Source organism: Euprymna scolopes, chromosome 3 (genome assembly GCF_053919585.1).
Source record: "Euprymna scolopes isolate OS-2025 chromosome 3, ASM5391958v1, whole genome shotgun sequence".
Taxonomy (NCBI): Eukaryota; Metazoa; Mollusca; class Cephalopoda; order Sepiida; family Sepiolidae; genus Euprymna; species Euprymna scolopes.
In genome coordinates this window covers 120,695,573-120,710,271 of record NC_136484.1, presented here as the reverse complement: position 1 = coordinate 120,710,271, position 14,699 = coordinate 120,695,573, and the positions used below count along the sequence as shown (strand labels likewise).

The 14,699-nt window shown below is 33.6% G+C and overlaps 1 protein-coding gene across 1 annotated transcript in view; it reads right to left on the bottom strand.

The window, feature by feature from the left end:
• Positions 1-13,457, bottom strand: part of LOC145258239 (cubilin-like) — a 1,360,229-nt gene extending 1,346,772 nt beyond the window's left edge. Inside the window, exon 1 of the mRNA XM_080116206.1 lies at positions 12,596-13,457. The gene's annotated coding sequence lies outside the window, so the exon portion shown is untranslated. The remainder of the gene's footprint in view (positions 1-12,595) is intronic.
• Positions 13,458-14,699: the final 1,242 nt, after the last annotated feature.

Sequence of the window (14,699 nt, the reverse complement as noted above, 5' to 3'; positions counted from 1 at the left end):
TTCGTCAAAATAAACAGATTTACTGGAAAAGTAAATATTTTCTTTAATTTCAAATTAATTAAAAGTAAACCGTTAGAAAATATATCTTTCTTTACTGTATTCTTCAGGCAAGGATTCAAATTACACGTGTTCAAATTGAAAATCCCATAAAGTTATGATCAGAAAATACAGCCATTTTGACAATTACAATAATTTCTTATCTAAAAGTTGATACAACGGTATGACTTCTGGTCGTATTTTCAAACTTTATTCAGTCAAATAAGCAGGCTACATGAGTAGTCTGCAAAGGCCATGTATATTTACGATGGCTACGAAAATAACCGATCGGTCATTTAGGGAAACTTCTGAGGAACTTCCGTAAGGTTTTAAACAAGTGTGTATATATATATATATATATATATATATATATATATATATATATATATATACGTAGATTTCCCTACCAAACTGGTAATTTTCAGTCTTCAGACTAGAGAAGTGATATAAGGGGTATTGAGATTTGAAAAAATCTTTAATCGATTTTCGGACAGAAATTTGGCTGTCAAGGGGCGATTTGACTGAAAATCCGCAAATTTTGGATCTGAACACTTAAAATTTGAATGCAAGTTACATGGACATGGATCAAACTTTAATTTTATTTGAGGGGGGGGGTCAAAGTTTTAAAAATAACTTCTGCGGTCTACCAAATTGCTCAGTTAATTTTTGGTCTAAACTTGAAATTTTACATGAAGTGTATTCAGATAGAACAAGTTTTTAATCGGTTTTTGGCCTAAAAATTTTACTGCCAAAGGGTCAACGTTCAAAAGATTTCACTTTTGTAATCTCTAGAAAATAATTAACTAATTTTGGGTCTAAACGTTTCACACATTACATAAAGGGTATTCAGACATGCAGCAAGCTTTTTAATCAGTATTTGCTTGAAAATTCGGCTGCCAATATATCAAGGTAGAAAGATTTGACCTTTGTAGACTAACAAACTCCTGTCAATTTTGAGTCTAAACACTTGAAATTTTAGATGTAGGTTACCTGGGCATGAGTCAAACATATGCGCATAAAGTTTGAAACTGTATAGGGCCCGAGCAAAACCAGGCTGAACAGCGAGTATAATTACACGTATATATTTATGGAAATCACTAATTAAGCCACTTTATATAGAGAGTTAAAATACTTTAAATGTCCAAAAGTATTCAACGATCTATGATAGGTTAATCGAGAAAATAGACATTTTTGTAAAATGGGTTGCTCATGAAACATGGAAGCTAAAAGGGAAACGACATTTACGACAAATAAGAGGGTCCGCTTCAGTCTCTCAAAATATACACATTTTCTTCTAGAACGGTCCCCATGAATATTCGGATTTGATTGTAACAAGCACATTTCATTAACGAGTGGCAAATGTGGAAAGTGTTAACTTATTTTCTTGAAAGAATCACGTGCGTGTATGAATGTATATTGATATTCAGGCCACGCCATATTAGCAAGCAAGTTTCCTCCTTATTGATACACAACTAAAGGCAAAACTTCGGTTATATCAAATATATAACAGACAAAACGACTTTTGACCGGAAAATGCACATTTTTTTAATAAAAAAAAAAACAAACTTTAATGCTTTAAAAGTAACTATAACCGAAAATTAACTGTTTTTCAAAATACTATATACTTTTATTGTATTAGTAATATTTTAAGTGCCATATTGTAGGCCAATTTAAGTATTACGCACTCTTCAGATCCATATTATATAAATCGGGTTAAATCCGTTATTTGAAAATAGAGCATATATCCTCAAATTTTATTACCATCCTTTGTCCATTGTTTGAATAACATATACATAACATATTCAAGTGTTTCCACTTCCGTTATTAACGGGAGAAATACATTCTATCCAGAGTAGATGTTTCGTACGTCTCCCTCCTCATCACTTCACAGGAGATGAAGGTCCATGTCTTGAAAGTGTTTTTGTAGCGATCAGGAGCCCCCCCCCCCCATTTAAGTGTCTCCTACTTAAAATATTTTCAGAAAGTAAATACTATGCGCATGCTGTTAAAGGGGACTAAAATAATTATAAACAAAATCGTTGCATATTTAAAAAAACAAAAACAAACAAAAAAAAACATACAAGTCCGAATAAGAGAATTTATTTCTCAGTAAATGAGACGATCTAAATATAATTTCAATATAAAGTTCCCGATTAACGCTCCAAAATATTTTTTCGCATTATATAAAAGTGACATAGTTAACTAGGTAGCTTGATGTAAGTATTACGAATTAGACTTAAATGCGTTCCATAAAATCACGTTCACTTAGGGTCACTAAATTGATCATCAAAACATTTTCTCTTACGTATAAAATAGATCCCCGGGATACGGTGGCCCCTATGATACTTTTTTCATATCACGATGTGGAATACGACGTTTTTCCGGTCCTTGGTTACGCTAATTTCTCCGACTTACGGTGTAATTTATGTTATTTGATTATATACCGTACTGTATTTTTTTTAATTACATATTCCAGGGTTCCACTGTAATATTAAGAGAAATATGCAATGGTTCGACACGCTCATATTCAAATACCCACAACTTCATCGAATGAAACGATCCCATGATACATTAAAGTTCAGCGATATAGTTTTCCGTTATATGAACCCCAATTACAAAGGGATGTCAGACATCTTTAACAACGCTGGTGATGGACGTTTGGGACAATATTCAAGCTGTAGCGATCCAAAAGAATACTCGAATTTGAATATATCATTAACAGTTCTCATCTGATTCGTTATTATAACGTTTCGGTCGATGTAATCATAGACACACGTGTACCCTATCTAACTCGGGAATCTGCACGGAATTTCCAACGGAACCCTGTAATAGAGTAGTATATTCTTGTTCTACCACCCATGAGGGATTAAATTTCCAAGTAATTCGCAATTATATTTTGGTTGTCGCCTCCACTGACGATTGAAATTCAAACCTCACGAGGCCTTGGCATAGATAGTTTATTTGGTAAATAAAAGGTGTAAAGTTTACTCTTAATATAGGATCTTGTACTAATTTGTTGTTCGCATATTCCGATCAAGATTTCGTCCAAACCAAACTTTAATTTCAGAAATGTTTATTTTACACAAGTACGATAAAATATGTGGATGCTGTTCATGAATGTTTTACTGTATTAACAATAAGTCTATGAAAACTTCATTGTTTTGACTCGAGTATATATCCGACACAGTTACAATTAATTAACCGAGAACCACATCACTATATAAACGCACATAAGATACCAACGGATACACCCAAAGCAATGAAAAAGGAAATGCGTTTGTCCCAGCCCTAATAATCAGTTATGTTTGCATTCAAATCTGTACTTGGCTTAATTGTACGGACTGGCGGAAAACGGGCATAACGCCAAATTACTCTCGCTTAACGAGTGTACATTTAACCAGAACTGATACCGTCTATATTATCGGGTGATGACGCCACATATGGGCCATAAGCAACAATTTTCCTAAACGAGAAAATGCCCGGGGGAAAATAACCTCTGGATAGAGACTAAAACAGATACTACAGTAATATCGTGTCGTCCATGCAACACAAGGTAATTTGCACAAGAATATCATGCGGGCGTGCTATAGTCAAACACATACACACGTATGTATGTTTGGGCGAGAAATCGCAATGTAAAAAATAGTATACCAAAATCGGGATTTTTGGCGTATCGAAATCGGTATCTGAAAATTTGTGCTTATTTTCCAACGCCAAAAAACGATATTTTGTTGCTTTTTATTTGGTTTTAAACAAATTTATTTCACTGGTACTAATAAAATAAGTTATGATGTTAAACTACAATACAATTTAAATCTGAAGACTTACCCTCACAAGCGTATTTAAAAAAAATGTGAACCTGTCATTGTACTGGGATAACTTTCACAAATCACTCGCTTCCTACAAGCGCTATCAACATGATAAAGCTTTCCTGGAACTGTTCCGCTGCCTGTTTACTAGCTAACTCAAACAAGGCAGTGTTCGAGTCTATCGTAAACAAATTCTTTTTTTGATAGAATTAGACCCAATTTTTATCACTAACGATCACTGCGGTACTGTCCCACTGACGAATATACACTCATTAACACTTTATTCCCGAGTGACATTTGGCTTTAATGATAGTATATAAATCGAGAAAATATTACAATCGTCCTATTACTAATTTACATACATTTTTACAATATATGCCCCTTACAATATCGTCCAAACGGTGTCAAAAAAAAAAAAAAAGCTCAATGAAGTTATGTGTAGAGCTGCCTAGCATATATAAAGTTAAATCCATCATGACAAAACGAAAGAAGCCTATCCTCATTTTTACCATTCTTATTAATCGAATTTCGTTTGTTTTTTTTCATTTCATATTATTTGTTTTGGAATACTGACATTTAATAATTTATCTTCTATGAAGAACTATCAAATAAACCAGAATTTCTCGTTTGGGGAGGTTGCTAAACGCGCACAAGATCCAAGATAAGAGAAAAATAGGCATTCGCCGACAAACAAAGATTAAGAACTGATCGTTTTCTTTAGGTCATTTGGATTGGCTAGCTGTATCACAAATCTTCAGTGTGCCTATATCGACTAGTGTTTAAAGGTTCTCTTCTCTACACCGAGGACAGGAAAACGAGAAACCTTAACGTTTCTTTAAAAATAAAATAAAATAAATAAGCCGTCGAAAGTGCCATATGCATTTACGAAGAGCTTTGCGTTATTTCTAATGGTAGCTGATAACTTATCAAATATCAAACTTATTAAATTGTTTGACTCGAAATGGGTTGGAAGGCTTAAAACTTAATGTAATGACCGGAAAAAAAATACAATGAAGTTTCTCGTAAATAGCATTTCGAAGATGAGCGTACGTCATGACAATACACTTGTTTCTTCGAAATTGAGCAGCGTCTACATTAGTTCTCGTTAGAATGTTGACAGATTCGTGCATTTGCGTTCCCCCTTCGAAGGGATCGCTTTTTGAGGAGCTAGATTTTATTCATAGTAAAATTCGAGCCTCGGTCTATCTTTGCGTAAGATTAGAAGGGAGTGGGAGCGGAAGTAAATACGAACAACATTTTTTAAAAAGATTTCTGGCGACAAATAGAGTTGACATAGATCACAGTGAATATTTTCTCGTTGACAGCCATTCCGCCCCCCAAAACCCTTCAGCCTCCTCGGTTCGAGACGACGCCGGAAATTGTAGACTCAAGTTCAGTGTTGCTAATGCTTCCCACGGCCCGGTTGTTTAAAGAACGAAAGAATTCGTCCTTGTGAAACATTTTAAGCACTTATACTTATTCGTTACACTTAGGTATTTATTACATTTTATGATACGAGTCTTGTTGAAAAGATGTTTCGTTTCCAGAAAGTTGCTAACAATTTTATTAGTTACAACATAAAAAAATATGTTAATTACAAGAGATTCATTAAAATCTTACGATCTAACGGTCTCGTAATAATCTATCCCTTCTGCAAACTTCAAACATGCCTATCGGAAGCTCAAACTATTACATTTCCTTACTGTACTAGTACTACAGCCTAAAGCTTAATTTAGTTTACATTTAAGGCTATTATGTAATTTCAGCGCCCAATTCAGACACATGAGTTGTATCTGTTCTGTACTAATGCGAACATCCATTCAGACATTGCAATAAGAGTGTAGTATTTGTTCTATTGCTTCTAAGCTCACCTACTCCACTATATTCAGCAGAAACCATATAAAAAGGTCGGAAGCAAAACAGCGCCACCTAAGAAAAATTATGAAAATTAAAGGGAAAGATTTTATACCAAATGTTGAGGTTCATAACAGAGCAAACAGTGACAGCATAGAAGCAGTAATTGTCACCACAAAACTGCGATAGACTGGGCATGAACAGAAAACAATCGCATTCCAAAAATCATATCGTATTAATTACAGAAAAATTGATGGGCAAAAGCTCCGCTACAAAGATGTGATAAAGCGCCATCTAAAGTCAATGAATATAAAGTGAAAACTTTGGAAGAGCTAGCAGCAGACCGAAGTTGCTGGTGCAGTAGCCTTCCCAAACGAAAGGTGGAAATAGAAGCAAAGAAAGGCTAGGTCTGCACAAAAACATTACCAAAATCACAACCCTGGTAACTACCCATGCACTACTTGGTAAAGTTACCACATGGAGCGTGGGATGCTACAAGAAGGGATGCGAGATGACCCATCTCAGCTCAGTCATTCCCTACTTTTCGGCAAGGTAATGCATGTTCTTTTGGCAGAATACTCTTTTTAAGTAATATTTTGTTTGGAAAGCGGTAGTGGAGTACATGTTATATATTCAACATATCACTCTCCCAGGGTTACATTCTGTTTCACGTAATGTAATAGTTGTATACTTATATACTAGAAAGCATGCTTAAAATTGGCCTTAACCGTTTAAGAATATTGGATAACACGGGAAGGAAAACATCCTCTGTAAAGGCACAATGAGTACTGGAATCCTGAGGAGATTTATTGCCACTCAAATTCCAGTAAAAACAACGACCGACAGAGACAACTTAATGGTAAACGGCTACTACGAGAAAGCAAAGAAGCGGATAATGTTGGTAATTTGTGTAGGTTTTATTATCAAACTATATTAGGGAAAACTTTTTGCTAGTGAAAAAAAAAATTAAATAAACTCCGTGTGGGAACTCTGAAGTAAAAAGTTAATACGATGACATGTAAGCAAAATACAAGATACAGAAACAGTAAACTCCCCAGTTTCATTTTAAGAATGGATTGTTAAATAGTAAAATTATTTTTTAAAGCATTCTTAAACGAAGGTTTTATTTTTTGTACTTTCGCCAAATACTTTAAGTTGATATCACCTTTCCAGTTTAACCCCCCCCCAAAAAAAAAACGCCCTAATATTTGAGAATAGAAAAAATATAACAGGAATGAAAAGACGCTGGAGATTATATATATATACATTATATATATATATATATATATATATAAAATATCTGAAGGGGTTGTTTCGTTGTTTTTGTTTCATGACATCAACCCTTTTCAGAAATGCCGAATCCAGTTATTTTGAAAAGTTTTCAAGTCAGTTTCTATTTAACATTGTTGGAACCCTAACAAGCCCTACCACTCCGGGCAAGAGTGGGATTGGGAGCAATGACAATTAAAGGGTGGCTCCACACTCCCCAAAGCCCACGAGCTGGGGACCCATCATCGGATATAGTTTAAGCTTATATCAAGGACCAGAACACCTGAAAGGAACCAGAACGTGCTAGAATACACACTAAGAAACCGCTGAACGGAACCAGAACGTGCTAGAATACACACTAAGAAACCGCTGAACGAAACCAGTTCAAGTGTATACGGGGAAGGAGAAAGCGAATAGCTTTCTAAGATTAATTCAGAATTTCATCGCTGTTACTAAGTTAATCTATTAATGTGTGTAAAAAAAAAAAAAAAAAGAAAAAAAACGCGATAATATCAAACATTTGTTATAAAGCAATTTTCTGCAAGAGTAGAAGTGCCGAGAACATACTATCTAGACTTCAGTGGAATTAGTACTGGAATGCCAAGGACTTTGGGGGGGGGCAGTAATCGCTTATGAAAGCTCAGAACTTACTCCAGGGTAAAGATTAATAAGTTAGACAACGGTTATAATTTATGGCGGAATTATGTTAGAGTTTAATATTAGTACGGCTCAGTAAGATATTCACCTCAGACTTGAAAATGATTGATGTAACAAGCTAGGAACCAGTCCCGCGGTATTGTGTTCCAGAGTTTTTAAACGAAACTTGTGAAATTTTCGTTTAATTTTAGGCGGAGATAAAGCAAGTACAGTTTTCGATTGATTGATACTTGGCTAGTTACAACTATTAAGTGTGTCTAACTGAATCGGATATATACTAGAGAGTCAAAACAAGAATATTCTGATGCCATAGCCCTATTTAGTAGTTGGCGATCATTTGTCCGTGTGAGCAGCCAAGGAAATTCAGTAATTCCCCAGTTTACAGATCGTGCTCACAAGAACATTTTAAAAACCGATTACAAGGTGTGGTTATTTTAACTAACCTGTCAAGCATTCTATTAAAAAAAAATAAAATAAAAAGTAGCGATCCCTGAACTGCACTAACACCAAGAATACTATTAAAAATACATATTCTATATTGGTTCCAACTTTTACTTATAGTGAAAGCGTGTTTCATATTTTAAAACATCGGGAAGCTATTTTATGCAACCCAATATTTTGAGTTTCTATTTTAAGACTTTCGTCCGATGTTTACTGCATACTTAGTAGTTGGTTGATTAAAACCAAAGGCGATATTTTTTTTTTTATTTGAAACGAGTTATATATATATATATATATATATATATATATATATATATATATATGGTTTTTATTACTGTACACAGATTCGAAAAAGTTGTCAAAAACCAAATATATAACAAATAAATGTTATCAAAAGCAAGATAAGTTACTTTTCTACCAAACTGGATATATTTTTCGTGTTTTTATTCAATGTAACATGTGTATTCAGCTCGAAAACTATACAGTGTTTACCGATGTATTGGAATATTCAAGATGGCATCTTATTCTCTCTTTAACACGGTAAGTTTGGGAAAAGATGTTATAAATAAAACACCGGATAAAATACTGTTAAAAACTCGCTCAATATATGTTACTGTGACATATGTTGACATATTCGGCGGGTTTTTAATAGTATTTTGTATAGTTTTTTTTTATTTATAACACCTTTTTCCATACTTACGGTGTTAAAGAGGGTGCGAGACGCCATCTTGAATTTTCGAATACATCGGTAAACACTGTTTTTCGAGCTGAATAAATGTTACATTGAATAAAAACAAATATATACAGTTTGGCAGAAAAGTAACTTATCTTGCCTTTGATAACATTTATTTATGTTTTTTTTACAACTTTTTCGAATCTGTGTACAGTAATACAAACCCTATATATGCATAGTAGCTGGTTGATTAAAACAAAAGGCGACATTTGAAACGAGTAATAATATATATATATATATATATATATATATATATATATATATATATGCATACGCTTTGTTTCATTGAAAGTCATGCATAGATAAAAGGACACATCAACTTGTTCTAAAACATTTCTAACACTAGCTCAGCCTAGAGGTTTCTTCAATATCTGCAGAGTAATATCTGTATGCTGAATGCAATGTGCTGTACGTTTTCCAAGTATTCATCATCTACAAATTTAAGTATGATATCGTACACACTTGAAAATCCTTGTAAAATAACAGCGTGGATGCTGCATGAGAAGCCTAAATTCCGAATTAAACGAACTAAAGATAATTTCGGTGAAAATTATATGAATTTAGAGTTATACTGAAATTAACATCACTGCAGTTTAATGGTATTCTCGACCATCGACTTAATCTGCAAGTTTGTAACTAGCGAGATTATAGTGTAATACCAGATTTTCCAAATTAGTTGGATGAACTTAGATATAACGCTCGGCACCTCCATTTACAAGTGACGAGTCCAGCCCTTTTTACTAATCGTTCTTCCTATTGCTTCACTAGTTTATATCATCTTTTACCTCCCCAAAAAAAGTTTAGTCTGTCTGGCGTAATATTTGCTTACTTAATCAGTTAATTCTTCTCCCCTACTGAAACTATCCAATATTTGATCCAACCTTGTCCAACTCCAGGCCATTTAATGTTTCCCGTTGCATTCAAATGTGAAATATTTGAGTAGTATACAGTAGTATGCAGAAAAAACTGTAGTGCTAAATTTTAAGTATTTTTAAATTACAGTCACGTTTTACTTGATCACTTTATTAAATCGTTCAGAAGTTACAAAACCTTCCCTTGGGAAGAATGGGTTTCTAAATAGACTTATTTCAGCACGGTATCTGTTGCATAAATACCGAATAATGTTCTTTGAGACTTCGAGCAAAACTTCTGGCGACCAGAGAAAAATAAAGACTTTTCGGTACTCATGCATTTATTGATCCGTGCTGAAATAACGTTATTATTAAAAACATTCTTAACATGGGGAGTGTTTTGTACCTATTCTGTACTTTAACCTTACAATTGAATAAAAACTTTAATGAAAGTTGGAAATACGATTTAATAGCGCGGATCAGTAAGTGCATTAGCATCGACTTTTCTCACGGGAAAACAGAAAATTGACACGAAACCGGTTTTTAATGTAGTGAAAATTCAGTCCTCCCAGCGAACTAACTTAGGATCGAGGAAAGAAATTGGCTCAGTTTAGAAGGATCTCTTAACAGACCGGATACTGGCAAATCAAAAGAATAGGTGACTGGAATTCCGTAACAAATCCATCTAATTTCATTCAGTAAATAAAACAGTAACAATACAAATTCAAAGTCGTGAATGAATAACATTCATATACAAAAGTATGAGAATTTAAGTCGACACTTAACGAACGCCTGTTCTGGTTCACCCAGATAATACGTGAAAACAAAGTAACGTTCGCATTTCTCTCGTATTTTCACGGCACGCTTAAGTTTTCATGGTATTTAGTTTTAGAAAATATAAAGTACATTAAAATTTACCAACTTTATTTTGATGAAAATAAAATATCACGCTTCATGAATGGAGTTTTCGTTTTGAAGTTAGCAGATTCCGTTTTATATTATCCCAATACTGACGAGATATCCGAAGCCTTGTATTTTGGATACGCTTTTTCTTGAAACAAATTGGTAAAAAGTCGGCCTACGCCAAGGAGTAATATATAACAATCGTTGCGAATGTAGAGAATTTTGAATGCTATTTTTTTATAGTAGCAAAATTAAATGCAAGTCTTGGATCTTTTGATGCTAATGCACTTACTGATCCGCGCTAGTTTTGGAATTGTATTTCCAAGTTTAAAGTGGTTTTATTCAATTGTAAGGTTAAAGTACAGAATAGGTACAAAACACCTTCCCCATGTTAAGAATGGCTTTTTAAATAATATTTCAGCACGGATCAATAAATGCATGAGTACCGATCTTTTGTCAGGTACAAAAGTGATTAAACACTGTTAAAAATGGCTTTTTAAATATTGTTACTTGCGTACGGTAGTTCTCTGCATAAGTACCAGAACAGTTATATTTGTCTATATCTTTGACTACTAGTATTCTATGAAGAGAAGCGAATAAGAACTTTCGCAGAAGTTTAGTATTTTGTAAAAGAAAAATTTGCCTGGTAGATGACGGGAGTAACTGGAAACGACCGGACGAGCCTTAAGTCACAATCTCCTCTCCATGTTAACAACCACTGAAATTCAAAAAGTAATACATAGAAAGATGTCTTAACTATCCAGAACAAAACTCTGGAGTTTCCGGTTTTTCCAGTCATCAGCTGCTGGGCACATTAGAGTAACTTTGGTTTCATAAATGCAGAACTACTATAAAGTAAAAGTACTAGTGCAGAGAGTGATCCGGACGTAAATAACGTTATTTTAAAAAGCCATTCTTAACATGGGGAGGGGAGGGTGTTTTGTACCTATTATGTACTTTAACCTTACAATTGAATAAAAATATAAAACTTTAAACTTGGAAATACGATTTAAAAAATCGCGGATCACTCTGTCGCACATAAAAAAATAAATAAATAAATGGTACTTATGCATATGTCACCGCGCTGAAATAACATTGAGAAAGCTATTCGAAACGGAGGGAATCTTAATTCAATCATAAAATTTGAATTTAACCAAAAATATTAGGTGCTTATGTACATTCGTTACCGCCCTAGTTTTGTTTTTTTTTAAGTTTGATAGTATTTTCAAGTGAAAGTCAAGTTTGAAAATACCGTATATTAAAGAAAGTGGAAGTAGAGGACAGTTAGAAAACACCCTTCCCATGTTAAGAGGGGCTTTCTGAATATTCCAGCACGGTAACAAATGCATAAGTATCAAATACAATTAAATTACGTAACATAAGCTCACTTAAAAATCTATAGGATATTGAGTGCTAGTGTTTACTTTTTTTTTTTTTTAAGCTCTTCAATAATATAAAACCAAACCACCAAGTCAAATCTTGTCTTAAAACTTACGATATTTTCATTAACATCCATTCCGTGTTTTTTTTTTTTTTTCGTAATAAATTATTCACAGGGCACATGAAAAACGCACACAACCACACACACACACAAAGAAATCGCGATTGGAGACAGTGAGTCAAGTCATCTGGTGGTTTTCTATACTTTGAAGCAAACGAAACCAACTTTCTTGCCGAAAAAAAAAAAAGCCTGAAATTAGTTTTAGATTATCGAGTTAGAGTAAAAGGGGGAAAAATAGTTCAAGTTCTAAAAAAAAAAAAAAAACGTCATTGTATGAAGAAAAAAAAGTTTGCAAAAGTTCGTCATTTAAAACGTTTAAAGTAAATTCGTGTGGTACTTCTGCAAAATACGCGCAGTGTTATTAAGTGTAATTCTTTAACTTATATTTTGTTTATTAAATTGTTAGATGAAAGTAAATAGTTTATAAAGCCCCCCCCTCCGAGTTTCTAATTACATTACTATTCCAGCACAGTTTTTATCCTGCCGAAGTACCATTTGTTTTCTACGTACATGTGAGTGTCGTTAAAAAAAAAAAACTTACCTTAATTCAAATTCCTCGAAGTCAAAAATGACAAATCCAGAAAAATTGATCTTATGTAATCACTCCAAGAATTATTTCCTAAAAAAATACTACCCAATGATGGCGTTGTACACTTTTTAAAATTATTTTTTTAAATTTTACTTTATCGCCTTTCGATTAATTTTATGACAACTTTTGCCTCTACATTCCACTTCCTAATTTGATGAACTTTCAGTGTTGTCCTTGTCTGTGTCTGCTAACTTCCAACTGTCGACGACGGTGACTTCAGCGCGGTGGTATTGTTGGTCTCAAAAGTGGCACTGGAGACGATAGTAAGTAAGGGTAAGGGTGTGTGTGTGTATGTGTGTCAGGCCTCCACCCCCCTGAAAAAATCCCATGGAGGAGCTCTGCTGACGTTGGCGGTGGAATTAGGATGAGGAAGGGTAAAGAGACTGGGGTCGGTCGGTGGGAGACTGCTGAGGTTTTGTCGGTGGTGCTGAAAAAAATGTCCGAGAGACGCGACTGACTGTTTTTTTTTTTTCGTTTTGAGGGAGCGCGCATTAAAAATTAAAAAGAAAGAAAGAAAAGAAAATGAAAAAAAAAGTATTTTTTAACAACAACAACAGCAGCAGTTTAAAGCTGCTGTTGTTGTTGCTAAAAGCACTTTAAGGGCCGTTTTTTTAGCATTTGCGCTACAAGTATTTTGGGAGACGTTTTAAAGTAAATAAAGAAAAAAAATCGCATATTACTAAACGCCTACTCTTAACAAATCATGCAAGTGTTACTTGATTTTTGTCATGGTTTTAAGCAAGATAAAAGCTGTCTTTTAGTTCTTATAGCTTCTAAGCTTTTCTTAATGATAATCATGGCTATAGCTCGAAACGATTACAAAGTTTTCTGTATTAAAGATTTTTGATTTAGTAAACTTTTTTTTATCACAATGGGCAGGTACTCGCTACTATTTTGATACTGTTTTGGGTAATATCTTATATAAACCGTGGACACATTTCTGAATGTCTCCAGAGTTTTAGCAGAATTCTTTGGTATTATCATCTACAAATCTATTCATAGAAATAAAAAATAATAAATATGTATACAATTATTTCTATATACAATTATTTCTATATTATGAAGAAACACTTAAAAAAAGATAAAGCAGAATCCAAACTATGTAGCACACAAGAAATAGTCTCTTAGTTTTAAATTGCTTATATATATACATATATATATATGTATATATATATATGTATATATATGTATATATATATATATATATATATATATAGAGAGAGAGAGAGAGAGAGAGAGAGAGAGAGAGAATTAAAAAAAAATTAAATCCTTAAAAAAATTTTTTTTGCAAAATTACATTCACTTTAACTATTTATAACTTTTATAGATTTCAAAAAATAAAAAATAAATAAATAAATAGTAAACTAATAAAAGAGTTGCTCTGTCTCAGTGGAGATTTTGCTAGGTTATACTTTAAAATAAGTAATTAAAACAAACGTTAAACGAGGCGAAAGCTACAGAAAAATATTAAGCTATGAAGTTGACAAAAATCCTGTTTACGTTCTCTAATAGCTATTTGTATGTCATAAATAATTTTTTACGTTATTAATTGAATTGTTTTTATCTTCGTTCTGTTTTGTTACAAAAACTCGCAGAAACTTAAACGCACGGAACTGTCGTAAAATGTTTAAATATAATAAAACAAAACAGAAGTACTTGGTATATATTATCGAAAAAAAAAGTATAATATATTGCCAACTGTCTTAAAACCTAAAGATTTGGTTAAGAACTATGATAAAAAGGGGGAATTATGTAAGGCCGATTAAAAAAAAGTATAAGAAAAGGTCCAAGTTGGATGCGCGCTCAGCGTGACAATTCACCGCAAGTCAGTGCCCAGCTGATGATGGTAGTCAAAACAACGCTAGCACTAGCCATAGCCGCCGTGATCAGCGTAGCAGCACTTGCCGCTGTTGTGTCGAAGTGCCTCCTAGATCAGCTTGTTGCTGGCGATGATGATGATGATGATGATGATGATGATGCCATGAATGATAAAGAAAAGGGAAGTAGATAGCATGATCATCACAGCGGTAGCAGTAGCGGAGGTGCATTATTATTT